Raw genomic sequence first — 16,369 nt, 5'->3', positions numbered from 1 at the left:
GTTATATCAAAGACCGTTTGAAGAACTACGTGCCAGGACGATGCTTCCAATCATCTGAGGCAAGCCTGCTGGCATGTCCACGTTTTGATAGAGACACCTTGGGGGGGGGGGGAGGGGCGAGCTTATTTAGTTGTGATTCCCCAGCTTTGGAACAAGCTGCCAGAGAGCTTTCGCAGGAAAGTCCCCCTACTCCCATTCAGGAGGAAACTTAAGACTATTCTGTTCACTCAGGCGTTTGGATAAGCTCACCCAGACTTGCCGAGCTCCGGGAGGCATTCTAGGTTTCTAGGTTTATGGTCTTTTTATAAGCGCTTAGAGGCTATTGGTGATTTGGCGCTATATAAATAGAAATTAACATGACATAACATAACGTGTTAGTATTAAATGTATGACATTTCCTCTTTGACTGTTATGTTCTGTTGTATTATATTCTAAAGAGCATTTGAGACAGTTAAACACACAGTAACACAAATAGCCATATATGGATACCTTTAGGAACAGCTGAGGTCGGAGGTGTGATGAAAAAATCCCATTAACTTGTTAGCGATCAGTTTGAGCCTTGTGCTGCTGATGGGCCATTGCAGGAAAATAAACCTGCTCACCTTAAGTACTCCCGTGTGAGAAGCTTTGTATCATTAGATTATCACACTTGGCGATGAGCTTTGACTGCAGCCAGTCTATGCTGGTGTACGCTAACTGCAAGCTTACCCGCTCAAATGTGCGCTCATGAGAAACCTGCCCTGAGGTTTAATGGAGTTCAGGACATGGTGTTTAGGAGTATAAGCATAGTCTAGCTGGAGGTGGGTGTTTCACCTTGAACTGTATTGCACAGCCTCCAATGGTAATCTGCGAATGTATTCCACAATACAATACAGCTGCATTCCAGAGGCCACCATTTACACACACATGACTACCGGCCATGCATATGCAACATTCATTCAATCAATCAATCATGGCATTTGTAAAGTGCACTACATACCCGCGAGGGTCTCAAGGCACTAGGGAGGGGGGAAGCTGCTACTGTTCAAAGAGCCAGGTCTTCAGAAGTCTTCTGAAGGTCAGAAGGTCTGCCGTAGGCGGATGGGGTGGGTGTTCCATGTCTTGGTGGCGAGGTGGGAGAATGATCTGCCGCCGGCGGTCACTCTTCGGATGCGGGGGACGGTGACAAGGGCGCGGCCTGTGGAGCGGAACTGGCGAGTGGGGGTGTAGAGGCTGAGTCGGCTCTTGAGGTACGTTGGTCCGGTGTTGTGAAGTGCCTTGTGTGCGTTGGTGAGGAGTTTGAAGGTTATCCTCTCATTGACAGGGAGCCAGTGCAGGACTCTCAGGTGGGGTGTGATGTGGCTGCGGCTAGGGATTTAGAGCTAACACTCAAGATATTGCGTTTAAGCTTATACAACATCACACCATTTACAAGTGGGACCCAGGTGCATTAGACAGAGATAGTTGGATATGCATTGAATGCGTATCAATCAGTAACGTGAACACCTTTTTATGGTAGAGAGGAATTTGCATCAAAATCTTATGACTCCTCAAGGCAGGCATAATGAGGAGAAATGTTTTCATTTCTACTCACTTTTCCAACTTTTAATGTGTGCTCACACAGTCTCACTCACTACTCATCACTGACTCTCACTCATTTTCATTCACACACATATGCTTACACATACAGACACATGCTAAGACATACACATGTTCTTATCTCACATAAGCTCACTCTCACCTTCAAGCATGCATACAACATAAATTACATTTTTTTTACTTACTATGGTTACCACAAAAAGTCCTGTTCAGCTAAGAGTGCTCCATTTTTTATTACGCTAGTAGTGAGTAGCAATCATTACTGAAGAGCTGTTTAGGGAACACTGAAACAAGAAATTGGGACAATCTCCTGATAGAGGTCCCATGTTGTATGAGGGACATATACAGGGCCGGTCAGCCGCACTAGGCGCTGACCTAAAAGGGGGCACTGACCTCAGTAGGGGGCACAGTGTTTAGCAATAACTTCTGATTTATAAGCACCTGCCCTAGAGTTCCTTGTGCCTCCAGCTTTCAGGCTGCAATGAAATTGTCAAGATAACTCTTGTGATTAATGTTCCTGCTACAGAGAGAGATTGAGTTTTGACTCATGGCAGTTTTGACTCCCATAATGTAGCGCAGAGGGTTAATATGCCTGCTGCAAAGAACACGTATGCTGCAAGTCTGTATTTTATAGCTGAATCGATTAGTAAAGCCAGCATTAAAACAAATGAAATGTATGTGAGAGAGGGGCAATAGAAAGATGAGGAGCACGTTTGCACGGTGGTAGTGAGGGAATCCGAGAAAGAGGTCATTGTGGGGGAATGGGGGTGACAAAAAAGATTGCTGCACAAGGCACCACCAGCGCTAAAGCCAACCCTGGATATATAGTTCAACTATTTGGATTTTTGTTAAACAATTTTACAATTTAACAAGCAGACTTATAAGTAGCAAATACATTTTTCAATATTTTAGGGTTCTACCACAAAGGTTTGTTTGAGATAAACCAGGAGCAAGAAACTAAATATTGATTTTAGGAGAAGAGGTTTTTGGGGGCTCAAAGATTTCAAGGAAGTGTTCAGGCACAAGCTGGGCACTATGCGAGGGTTCAAATACAGAATTTGCATTAAAGAAAATGAGAATTCTGTGAAACATAAAATGAGAAATGTACTGTTAATTTTAAGAGGTTCTGTCTCTTGCTTACCTGAAAATAGTGATTAATTCCCTAATTCTATCATGTCTAGATTTCAGCAACACAGTTCTTAGAGCACCTTTCAATCTGCCCTCCTGCCTTTCAAGCATGTCTTACATGTACCAACCAGACATCACTCTTTAGCATAGAAATTTCTATCACGTTGCTCCAAACCAGGTTGAGCTATTCTGCCTTCTCATCTAAGACAGGATTTTAGCCTTCAAAGCAGTCCACTCAAACTTTCCTCATCACTTGACACAATGTCTCAAGCTATCAAATGACATGAGAAAATGCAGGAGCAAAAGTGTAGGAGAGTGGCATCGACTGCATAGTTTCCCCCAACTTTTTGCTGATGTTTTGATTGTTTTTTTACTCTAGCCAGGCTGTGGCCCTGCTATCCAGGACCCCAGCCTATCTGCTTCCTCTCTAAACTGATGTGAGTACTTTAGGTACATACCAATTGGATACTGAGGACACCCTGTGAGTCCTTGTAGATGGTACCATAGGTACCCAGGGCATGGGTTCCTCAGAGGCCTACCAGGGGCTGCAGCACTTATTGTGCCACCCCGGGGACAGCCATATAAACTGACACCACCAGACCACTACTGTAGTCTGGGTAAGGTGGTGCTTGCACACCTTACAGGGATATAGGTATCCTGTATCCCACTTAAATACAACACATATATCCTCATAGGTCACCTCTAAGGCAGGCCTTGCTAATCCTACAAGGCAGGGTGCTGAGATACGTGTGAGGGGGAACCCCTACCTGAGTAGGGCCCCTCTGCAACCTTCATTAAAACTATTGCGAGGTTGTTTGTAGTGCAGCCATACCATGTACTCTTAACCGCATTATAAGTAATCGCGACGGCGTAATAACTTGAGAGTGGCAGCACAGAATCATGTCATGTTTGGTGTCAAACATCGTGGAATCATACCCCCAATCCATCCATGGGAATGAGGGCATGATTCCCCCCTGCTAGAGGGGCGATATGGTAAAAGTGGCAGATTTTAGACACCAATTTAAAAGAGCACACGTAGTACAAAATGGATGCTACCCACACGACTCTGGCTGCCTGTTGCTGGGCAGAACTCCAGCCACGGCAGCTGGACAATAGGGATCTTGTTGCAGGGAGGTGTCCCCACCTCCCCAGACAGACTATGTGGATTGGAACTGGGTGGGTGCACCTTAGGATGTCTTTCAAACTTGCACGTAGGCTTCCCCAGTGCCTACTTCTGCATACACCGCCTCAAACCGGTTCAGGGGCATCCTGTCCTCTGCCCAGGCAGGAAACACACAAAGGGGAGAGGGTGTAGCCACCCTTTCCCGCCTGAACTCCCATTGGTGGGCTCTGATTTAGACACTCCCCTAATCCCTGGATAAAGGTGGGTGCAGGGTCCCCAGAGCCTCAGATTAATCTTGTACGAGAACTTTGCTTCAAAGACTTGATCCTTCGACGAGCTGCCGCTCAGCTGAATGAAGAAATCTCCCTTGGGGTAAAGGAGTGACCCCCTGCTTGGCAGGCACCTGAAACACTGCAAGTGACCCAGTTAGAACTCCGCTGCTCCTATGGACAACGAGGACTTCTGCCTACCTTGAGGTGGGTTCCCAAGCATCCCAGAGACCAGTGAGTGTGCACAGCAAAACTCAGCAACGTGGACCCCGTGGGTGCCGAGATACCCAATACCCCAGGACACCAGCCACCTCTTGCACAGCACACGAACCCGACCAGTGGGGAAGTTGTGCTTTGGCCCATCATTGAGCCAACCTCTCAGCATCACTTGTGCAAAAGGATGACACTCCAGCTCACTCCGGCGACCCGTGGGCTCATCTTTTCGCACTCCAAATTGCTGCCTCCCGCGGTCCCTTGTCTCTCGATTGGTGGGCCCTAGCGGAGGTCAATCTTTACTTTAAAGGGCTCCCCTGGTTGCTCCAGGCCTGCTCTACAGTCTCCTTGCTGGAGACCTCGCTCAGACCTCGTGGGTCTGCACCGTAGCTGTTTTCTGATTCTTGCATGAGTTGTGGTTGCCAAGGCTTAGTGGATCCAATCCGGACACTAACCCCGCAGCGGCCTTCACCCTTTGTGGGACATTTGCCCTCCAGAAGCTGGCCTTCCTTGAAGCCTCCTGGACCCTGTGGCTGCTGATCCAAGCTACCCGTCTTCAACCTGAAAACACCCGACATTAAAGGGCTCTTTCTCCAAAGGCCCCTGGTCACTGGCTAGTGACCCAGACTCTGTCCCCTCTGCTTTCAGGTCCTTACCTTCAAGAGCTACATCTTCAATCTGCATGACATCGACGACGCTTCACGCCAGCAGCAGTTCTTCACATTTTTGCATTGAAAACAAGACATCGACCCGACACCGAAAACGACCTATGCACCCGGCTTCCCTGGGGCAGGTAACAGTGGTATCTCGGTACTATCGTGGGTGTGGGCCCTCCAAGAGCTTAACTCTAAACTCCTGAACTTGAACTCCTGCTAGAAGTGTCCAGATTCTTGCAATTTCCAACCGCAACATTTCCGATAGGGTTTAATAGGGATCCCGACTGTAGTTTACACACTGCACAAGCTTCCCCTTCCTCACTACCTTGGCTGGTTTCGTAAGGGGCCAGCGATCCTAAGTGCTCTAGGCACTGTCTGCAGAACTGTCGTGGTTCTTATACCACTTTTTTAATATATGGTTTGGTTTACCCCCCCCGGGGCCCTGTGATTCCAGTGCTATTTATTGTTGTTATAAATGCTTTATTGAATTGTATCTTTACCTCCAGCATCACAAGAGACTAGTGGGATTTGTTCTTAGAATGAATACATAGATTTTGAATATATACCTGTGTGGTCTACTCTTTCATTTGGTCATTCAAGAGATTATCCATGGTAAAACAATAAGCTTAACACTCCTTCAAGACTTAGCCTGATGGCTGCTCTCCACAGCTACCACTAGGATAGCTTTCATTAAAGGTTGTCTTTTAACCTTAAGAGTCGAATTGGACTGGTGCAAGGTGTCCCCTATAACTAGAGGACAGCATATGCCAGGCCAACTTCTCACAAAAAGAAATCTTTTTCTGGAAATCCCCAGTTACAGAATCTCCCATGCATTGCATCAGTCTTTCTCTGGAACTGCCTCTCGTGTGTGTAACTCTCTTCCTACTAAAATCAGGAAAAAAATCTATCCTTCAGACCTTCTGCTGTCACGCCAAGACTCATCCTGTCAGACTGTACTTGTCTCAATGACCTCCATGTATTTAGTTGCTATTGTACACTTGCTCTTTTCTCTCTTCTCCACATAACTGCAGCCCATTTTGACCCCTCATCACCACAGCACCTCACTCCCACCCTCTACTGCCCTTCCTTCTGCTTCTGCTCTTGTCCACTCTTCCTTGTTCTGTTTTCTGGTTCATTGAGCAACCTTGTATTGTTCTCTTTTCTGCATTTCCTCTTCTACCTTCTCCGCCCTATTCTCTCAGTCCCTCTGTTCTCCCCTTGCTCCCTTTCTTGTTTGATGTATGACCAATGTGTTTTTGCTGCTGCTGCTATGTAAAGAACTACTTTACCTTTGGGTGCTCTTTCTTTATGTAGCATTGCTGAATAAATAAACTAGAGATGATGTGGCTGATAAGTCAATGCAAATTTGTAATGCAAGAATAATTGAACCTGTAGAGTCATCTTTGTAGCTGTCACCATGCATAATAGTAGGTAAAAAAACAATAGAACATTGAAAATGTGCATTGATAGATCCCAGAAGTCAAAATACGAGATTTCAGTAAAAGGTCATCCTCTGCCATGTACGTATGGTACATTGTCAATTTTTGGAGAAAGTACATTTTTCAGCAAAATTGCCCTTGAGTCAGCATATCACCAAGTGGAGTGGACCTGAGTCTAAGCATTGCCAATGTTTGCATCCCCAGTGTGTATTTTCCAGTTTAGAAGACTGGGTCTGCTGATTTGGTACTCCAAAGGATTATTTTCAAAGAACTGAATGTTATTGAGACTTCCAATATGGTGTTCTTGTGGCAGGAAACGACAGAGATGATCATAAGAATCTAGGTCAAGTACTCCATCGGTTAAAGAAATTAGGGTTGTACTCATTAATATCGACCACCAGAATATCATGCCACACGAATATTGAGGAATGAACATCGAGGGACAAAATATCGAAAGGTAAGTGCATATAGGAAAGTATAGATTTACTATTTCTTTTTTTTTAATAATCATTTCTTTATTGGGATTTTATGGACTGCAACATCAGCAAACAAAGCCTTCAATCTGATTACTCTCAGGTAATAACCAACAACTGTCATAAAGAGTGAGAAAACAGCACAATATCCACCTCCTAACCTACTATACAGCAAGCATCAGCAAGGGCTACCGAGTCAAGTACACAATCAAACACATAAAGAGTTCAGCCTCCACCCACCAACTTGGCAGCATGTGAGCAAAGACATTTACAAGGAAGAAAAGCGAAAATAAGAATCCAACATTTTTTATTTAGGGGCTCATCAGTAGGTCCGGAGGGTGAACTCTGCTCCGCTCGCGGAGTTTGCAGAGTTTTCTGCACTCCACGTTAGGCGAAGCTCGCAGACATCCGGAAAACTCTGCTTCGTATTGCGGAGCGGAATTTTTTTTCTTGCTCGTGTTCGTCAACGTCAAGTTGGCGACCGCAAGCGAGGAAAATCCACCTCCCAGCGAGATTTTTCCTTGCTAGCGATTGTCAACATCAAGTTGGTGAGCACGAGCTTGGAAAATCAACCTCCCGGTGAGATTTCTCAACACGGGCGGTCAGATTCCTCATTGCGAGTGGTCGCGTATGCTCGTGATCGCTCACGTTGAGAAAAGCTGTCGCTCGAGTAAAAATCTAAAAATGAAGCAGCGCCCACTTGCACTGTGCATTGGACTGTTTGTGATGATTGCACAATGCGGACAAGCACCTGGCACTGAAAAACACCACAAACTGGCATTTATCTAATGCACTCTGCTGCTCGCGGAGCTTCGCGTAGTGTGGCAGAGTTTTCTTTTAAGTCTGCGATGTTCTGCGTAGCAGAACTCCACTAACTATGCCAAGGCTTACTCATTAGTCCGAAGAGATTAAGGAGAAGGGGGAGACTTCTTGAGGCATACAGTGACAATATTTATTCAAATACCATAGTTTAGTCCAGAAGACGACACGTAACCTGCTCATGTGACTGCCACAGCCATATCATGCATCCAGTCAGAGTGAGTAGGCGCCACCCTCTGTTTCCATCGGTGAAGGATGGTCACTGTGGCCATCGATAGCATTATATTTACCCACGGCTTTGCATGATTGTCAAAATCTGCCTCTTCTAGTGCATTGTTAAACAAAATCAGTGACGCCGATGACTGTAGTTCAAGGTCGCTGTTGGAGGTTATGGTGTTTAGGACTTGTGACCAAAATATTTGCATAGAGGGACAAGAGTGCATCAAGTGTAAGATGTTGCCAACAGCATTGTCATATCTCCAGCAGGCCACAGAGATTGCTAGGTTATCCTTTTGCAAACTTGTGGTGACCAGTGGTAGTCCTGTAGTATTTTAATAAAACTAAACTTGAGCCAGATCTCACACATGTCCCTCTCATGTATGCCCAGAACCTAAAACCACTCTTCATCAGAGTTTTCTTTTCCCAGTCGTCTCTGCCATTTATCTCGGAGGAATTTCCCGAGTGGTTGTCAGTGCAGATTATCGAGCAACATGGAGCACAGTCCAGAAACAACCCCTGTGTAGGAATTCCATCTTCTCAGGAGTCCCCAAGAACTGATGTGTGTCCTCCCATTTGCCAATGGCTTCACTAAGCATGGGATTCTCCTTTCCTGCTTTCGTTGTCAGGGTGTTGTAATGTGTATCGCATACAGTAGTGCCTTTGAGGAGATGACATTCTAGTGACACCCTACCAGGGCGCTCTAGGTCTCTAGAATTTAAATAGGACAGATGCACCAAGTGGTGCCCTTTGTAGAAGAGCAACATATCTGGTAAGCGGGCCTCCAGCTTCAGCGGCTGCTTGCAGCTTTCTTGTGGAGACCCTTGGCCTCTGGACATCCCATACATAGTCTTAGATGAGCTTACATAGTTTATGGAGCTGATAAATAGGAATTTCGGCCAAAGAAATCATTAAAGAGTGGTATCTTCACCTTTTTCACTGTACGTACACAGCCCCACAGGGAGAGTCGCAAAGCTGACCATTTGTTAAAGTCTGCAGCAGTTTTAGAAAGGCATCCATATTGTCCTGTGCTGTCTGTGCCAAATCACTGCCAATCATGATGCCAAGTACTTGATAGTGGTGCAGGACCACCTGCATGGCTGAACTTTCAGCACCTCTTATGTAGTTGCTTGGTTGAGAGGCAACACCCCACTTTGGTCCTAATTTATTTTATAACCATGGAAATGGCTAAAAGTGGTGATAGTGACTAGTAAGTGGGGAATAAAGGGTTCTAGACTGGTGAGCAGGAGGAGGATGTCATCAGCATACAGGAGATGCTTCACCCCTCTGGCTTCTGTGGTAACAATGGAAATGGCTGGAGATGCACAGAGTTTTGCTGCCAGTGGTTAAAGCCCCAACGGGAAGAGGAGAGGAAACAAGGGGCAGCCTTGCTGAATAACCAGTGCACTTGAGAGCGATTGTGAGTGATATCCATTACAAGTGATGGTAGCTATGGGAGAACGATAAAGAAGGTTGATGTTTTCAAATAAATGTTCTTTGAATCTTGCCCTCTGTAGGATTCGAAACAAGTAAGGCCATTCGACCCTGTTGAATGCCTTCTTTGAATCCAGGGATATTGGAACTTTCTTTTCTTGATCTTTTACAGCCTGCCATATAACATAGGAGAGAATGCGCATGTTGTCACAAGACGAGGGCTTCAGCACAAATTCCACCTGTGACCTATGTATTAAGGATGGGATAAACGTTCTCCATCAAGTGGTGAGTCCTTTCGCCAAGATTTTCAGGTCAGTGTTTATGAGAGCGATGGGTCAGTAGTTGTCACATTTATTCAGGTTCGTGAGAGATTTACTATTCCTAACTCCACATTTACATATCTTGAAAATTATCTACTGGCGGTCACCAGTAGATAGTTATAGTTAGGACCGTGTTTCCATAGGAAATCTGAAAATTCTATTTTGAATAACTTTGGCACCGGTTGACGAATCCTCGCGAAATTTTCCGCTCAGCTCCTACCCTGAAAGTCTCGGGGTGATTTGTCAAGCGGGGGCCGAGAAAAAGGGGGGGTCCCAAAACGCGTTTTCCCCATTCATTTTTCCATAGGACCTTTAGTCGCAGCTACAGCCCGAACGGCTGAACAGAATTACTTGAAATTTGGCAGAGAGGTAGCCATAAGGTCAAGGAAGTGCCTTTCTGTTCAGTATTTCCTGAGAAAATAGCATTTAAAAGCATATCAATATCTATACGCGCGCAGGGTGCGCGCACTGTGCAAGCCCTGTGCGCGCACCCTGCCGTGCGCGAGCGTAATTCTGATTGGTTGTTAGATGTCAGTCGAAATCAGGAAGCGTCGGCCGCCATTTTGTCTGTCGCACTGAAAAGGAAAGGTGGAGAACGTGAATAGGGGGCAGGGTAGGGAGTTCTTGACCCCCATGCAATTTTTTTTTTTTTTAAAACATCGCGAGGTGCGCGCACTCTGCGCGCACCCAAAAAAAAACATTAAAGAAAATAGAAATAAAAATCAAGTTTAAGTGTTTAGATATTAGGTGGTTCTAAAAAGAGCCCTTGTGTTTATTGAGTGTTTTTCGGTACCTACAAGTAAGTACCGATGCAGAGTCTAAAGTTCAAGAGGAAGACTCTGTTGCCTTCATCATTGAAATGTACACCGTCTCCTCTATAAATGTCTTGCATGTTGTAACGCAAGTTGTTGTGGTATATAGAACCCATACCATAGTCTATGAAGAAAGCAGAAACAGACTTATTGACATGCTTTCTTGCTTTGTCAATCTGCGGACAAAATTGGTTGGACCAGTTCCACTTTTGCCTTTGGCATATATTAGAATATACAAAGGCAGTTTGTGGAAAAAGTGACATCAATTGCAGAAAGGTGTCCTTAATAAGCATTTCCAGACCTACCCCAGTTAAAGTGCCTAGGTCATTTCCACCACAGTGCACAATAATAAGGTTAGGCTGTGGGAGATGTAGAAAGGTTTTCACCAAAGGCATTAATTGGTGCCACTTTAATCCTCTCTGACCAATCCATTTAATGTCTACATTTGGCAAAGCAAGGTCTTTACAATACCTCTTTTTTCTGCAAATGTATCACTCCAGAAGACATAGCTATGACCTACAATCCACACTGTGAACATCTTCCAAGGAGAACAGGATGCACTCAGGAGGTGTCTTTCAGTAGAATGGCAATATGAAAATAAAGACAGTTGAAAAATGGAGGCATACATACTTTTTTTTAATAAAAAGAACTCATTGGCTGATTCAAACCATTTTACAGTTAAAACTAGGCTGTATGTTTACATTTTTAAAAGCATGTTTTGGATTGGTACAGAAAAATGTGTTCCCACTGAACATTACTTTGGATTTGCTGTTAGGTTTGAAAAGTCAAGCACTCTTGCTCTTTGGATTAGAAACATTGTGTGCTGAACTTATGACCTCTCTGCTCACACCAGTGTTCCATGACCTGTTGCTATGGTAGCAGGCAGAAGTCATGTTGGGGGAAGGGATGATTTGGAAAGGGGTTGAAAGTTGCAACCAATAGAAATGTGTGATTCCATTTGAAAAAATGTGGGAAGGACTGTGATTGATATGTGTGAAAAAAGAGAGGGAAAAATTGCCATTTACTGGTTGTGGTGAGAGGAGAGAGGTGTACAGCTCTGAGATTCTGGCTCTGATAATCTGCTGTTTGAGTGCCACATTTGTTTCTCAACTATCTAATTTTAAAGGTGAGTTATGAGTTTGAGAGGGGATGTATGTGGTGATTTTTTATATAAATATTAGAATTGTCATTCCTGTTTTAAAGTTGTGTTTTACATTTTGTGTTTTAGGAGATATTTAACTGTCTCGAACTTGTAAGATATTATGGAGTATGTCTTCTCTGTAAATTAAGGTGTAGTGGTATCACTGAGGAATACTGTTTTGTGCCTAGAATCACATCATGATTCTGTCTGCACACAGGATTTGTTGTCAGAGATTTAATTTGTGTTGCTCTTGTTCTGTTAGCCTTGCACTTGCAGAAAAGGGGCAGTTTGTTTTCTCAAAGTGTGATGGTTAGCATTCAGCAGAAATCAGTTATTCACAAATGAGAGGCAAATGCAAACACATTTGAAAATAGCATGGTACATTTTCCTACCAATTTAAAAATTGTGTTTTACATTTTATGTTAAGGAAGATATTTAAGTGCCTTGAACATGTTAGATATTATGGAGTATGTCTTCACTATAAGTTAAGGTGTACTGGTATCACCCAGGAATACTGTTTTCTGCCTAGAATCACACCATGAGACAGTGTGCACACAGGAATTGTTATCAGAGATTTAATTCATGTTGGTCTTGCTCTATTACCCTTGCACTCACAGCAAAGGGGCAGCTTGTTTTTTGTAACACATGGTCATGGTCTCAAGGAGCTGTTAGGACATGTGCTCTTTTCTGCTTGTCTAAAATATAAGAAAAATGTGTCAGGCTGTCACAGTAATTATCACTTACTCCACCACAGTACTAAATGTGCTTTCAAATTGCCAAAGAAAATATCGCTTTGTGCTTAGAATCACACCATGAGTCTGTGTGCACACAGGAATTGTTGTCAGAGATTTAATTTGTGTTGCTGTTGTTCTGTTAAACTTGCACTTTTAAGAAAGGGCCAGTTTCTTTTCTTCAACTGTGTTGGTTAGCACTCAGCAGAAATCACTATCTCAAAAATGAGAGGCAGATGCAAACACATTTGAAAATAGCATGGTACATTTTCCTACCAGTTTAAAAGTTGTGTTTTACATTTTATGTTAAGGAAGATATTTAAGTGCCTTGAACATGTTAGATTTAATTTGTGTTGCTGTTGTTCTGTAAAACTTGCACTTTCAAGAAAGGGCCTGGTATCACCCAGGAATACTGTTTTGTGCCTAGAATCACACCATGAGAGAGTGTACACACAGGAATTGTTGTCAGAGATTTCATTTGTGTTGCTGTTGTTCTGTAAAACTTGTACTCGCAGGAAAAGGGCAGCTTTTTTTCTTAAAGTGTGATGGCTAGTACTCAGCAGCAATCCTGATCTCAGAAATGAGAGGCAAATGCTAACACATTTGAATTCAACAGGGTAGATTTTTCATCCAATCTTGCAATGGCTGAGGTTGTTCCTACATGTTCAAAACTCCAATTAACCCTTACCACACATGTACTCTTACACACATATCTGCAGTGTTCATGCAGTTGTGCAAGTCTCCATGCAGATCTCTCTTGCAACTGACAATACACAGTCTCCAGAAACACACTCTTTGCACACATGCAGCAGCTTCTCCTACACACCCATGCGTAATACTCAGCTCTGTGTTGTGTTTCAGATAGCAGTGTGTAACGCAAACACATTCAACGTCATCAAGGCTCATTTCCTTTGCTGTAGTCTAATCACTCACCCTGTAACACATGGCCATGGTCTCAAGGAGCTGTTAGGACATGTGCTCTTTTCTGCTTGTCTAAAATATAAGAAAAATGTGTCAGGCTGTCACAGTAATTATCACTTGCTCCTCCACAGTACTAAATGTGCTTTCAAATTGCCAAAGGAAATATCGCTTTCTGCCTAGAATCACACCATGAGTCTGTGTGCACACAGGAATTGTTGTCAGAGATTTAATTTGTGTTGCTGTTGTTCTGTAAAACTTGCACTTTCAGGAAAGGGCCAGCTTGTTTTCTTCAAATGTGTTGGTTAGCACTCAGCAGAAATCACTAACTCAAAAATGAGAGGCAAATTCAAACACATTTGAAAATAGCATGGTAGATTTTTCATCAAATCTTGCAATAGCTGAGGTTGTTCCTACATGTTCAAAACTCCAATTAACCCTTACCACACATGTACTCTTACACACATATCTGCAGTGTTCATGCAGTTGTGCAAGTCTCCATGCAGATCTCTCTTGCAACTGACAATACACAGTCTCCAGAAACACACTCTTTGCACACATGTGGCAGCTTCTCCTACACACCCATGCGTAATACTCAGCTCTGTGTTGTGTTTCAGATAGCAGTGTGTAACGCAAACACATTCAACGTCATCAAGGCTCATTTCCTTTGCTGTAGTCTAATCACTCACCCTGTAATTCATGGTCATGGTCTCAAGGAGCTGTTAGGACATGTGCTCTTTTCTGCTTGTCTAAAATATAAGAAAAATGTGTCAGGCTGTCACAGTAATTATCACTTGCTCCTCCACAGTACTAAATGTGCTTTCAAATTGCCAAAGGAAATATCGCTTTCTGCCTAGAATCACACCATGAGTCTGTGTGCACCCAGGAATTGTTGTCAGAGATTTAATTTGTGTTGCTGTTGTTCTGTAAAACTTGCACTTTCAGGAAAGGGCCAGCTTGTTTTCTTCAAATGTGTTGGTTAGCACTCAGCAGACATCACTATCTCAAAAATGAGAGGCAAATGCAAACACATTTGAAAATAGCATGGTAGATTTTTCATCAATTCTTGCAATGGCTGAGGTTGTTCCTACATGTTCAAAAGTCCAATTAACCCTTACCACACATATTCTCTTATACACATGTCTGCACTCTTCATGCAGTTGTGCAAGTTTCCATGCAGATCTCTCTTGCAGCTGACAATACATAGTCTCCAGAAACACACTCTTTGCACACATGCAGCAGCTTCTCGTACACTCCCGTGCATACTACTCAGCTGTGTGTGGTGTTTCAGATAGCAGTGTGTAACGCAAACAGATTCAATGTCACCAAGGCTCATTTCCTTTGCTCTAGTCTAATCACTCACCCTGTAACATATGGTCATGGTCTCAAATAGCTGTAAGGACATGTGCTCTTTTCTGCTTCTCTAAAATATAAGAAAAATGTGTCAGGCTGTCACAGTAATTATCACTTGCTCCTCCACAGTAGTAAATGTACTTTCAAATTGCCAATCAAATATCGTTTTCTGCCTAGAATCACACCATGAGTCTGTGTGCACACAGGAATTGTTGTCAGAGATTTAATTCATGTTTGTCTTGTTTTGTAAAACTTGGACTCGTAGGAAAGGGTCAGCTCATGTGATAGGATTTGAAAAGCTCAAAAAAAAATTGTAATGAATTAAAATTACATAACGGTATTTTTTTTTAGTTTCTTGCAGGTATTGCTGAGCAACAGTGAAACAATTTAAAGATGCCTATAAAGTCAAGAAAGAGAAAAGAAAAGCAACAACAACTATATTTGAAGACAACTGGTAACAAAAAAATAGGAGGAGAAGCTCGTGTTGGAAAACAGAAAAAGTCTTCTGGTAAGCAGACTAAAGAATTTTTAAAAAATATCTTTAAAAAAAAAAATGATCGAAAGATAAATTCAAACAGTGTTTCAAGTACAAAACAACAACAGAGTCGACAGAAAAAACAAAATGCTAATATAGACTAAGAAGTAAGAAAGAGTGAACTAACACCAAAAATAGATTTTAAAAACATTCGTCGAAAAATGTTTCAGAGAAGAGTGATGTTAAATTTGCTAAAGGATGTGAAAAAATATAAGAAGAAAGCCAAATTTATTGAAAGTATTGTTACCAAGGCATTAGAAATTAAAAAAAACTATTCATTTTAATTTTGAACAGATGCGTAGATTAGATAAATTAGTCAATGCAATGAAGTCACAAAGCAAAAGGAAAAGAGAAGTGAAAAAAAATAACTTTTGTAAAGTGTTCTTAGGAGAATGGAAGCATAGTTCAAGTACTGAACCATTTTTTAATGAAGAGAGTTATCTTCAAAGTAATAGTTTGTTGCATGCAGTTGACACCAATGGTAGAGCATATGAAGTTAAGGATGGTTGTGTAATGGAAAAGGAGAAAATGGTTCCAAGAAATGAGGAAGAAGTGATGGCTGATGAGGTTATGGGGTGACGTCCTAAAGCCCCAGTGTACACTTGGAATTGTAGTAGTATTTGTACTGTGCGTCAGGAATCTATTGATAAATTACGTGACTTTCTAAGAGAATATAGTAAAAAGAGTGTTAAACAGAAAATTAAGGTGCTTCAAAGACTAGATCCATGCAGAGTGAGAGAGAATACTGGTTTGCAAGGACATTCTCTGGCTTGTCTATCTAGGAAAGTGTGTCAAAGTGTGTTTCACCGTTTTAGGATGCTGGCTGTTCATCATACTGAAATGAGAAAGTTTGTGAGAACATTGTATTTTGCTAAAAGTCCAGCACTAAAGTTAGATGAGTTGAATAATGCTCTGTTCCGTGGATCTGTATCAGATGTAGTGAAGGCTACTGATGAAATTCAGTTTTGTTACTTTGGTCCAGAGCAAGAAAGTGCAGAAAATGTCACAGTTATTGATGAAAATGTGGAAGAGAATGTAGAACTTACTGTTAGAAAAAATTTTGAAGATCAAATGACAAAATTTACTATCATCTCTAATGAAAGACGAAATATTACTTGTATTTGTTGCCAGAGAAGCCATTATAAAAATCAAACAAGGAATGTTGATCTGTATAAAAAAAGTGAAAATAAAGATAATTATAAGTGGAAAGA

The sequence above is a fragment of the Triturus cristatus genome, chromosome 4_2 (genome assembly GCF_964204655.1).
Source record: "Triturus cristatus chromosome 4_2, aTriCri1.1, whole genome shotgun sequence".
NCBI lineage: Eukaryota > Metazoa > Chordata > Amphibia > Caudata > Salamandridae > Triturus > Triturus cristatus.
The sequence above is the reverse complement of the archived record's forward strand: the minus strand, read 5'-3'. Positions refer to the sequence as shown.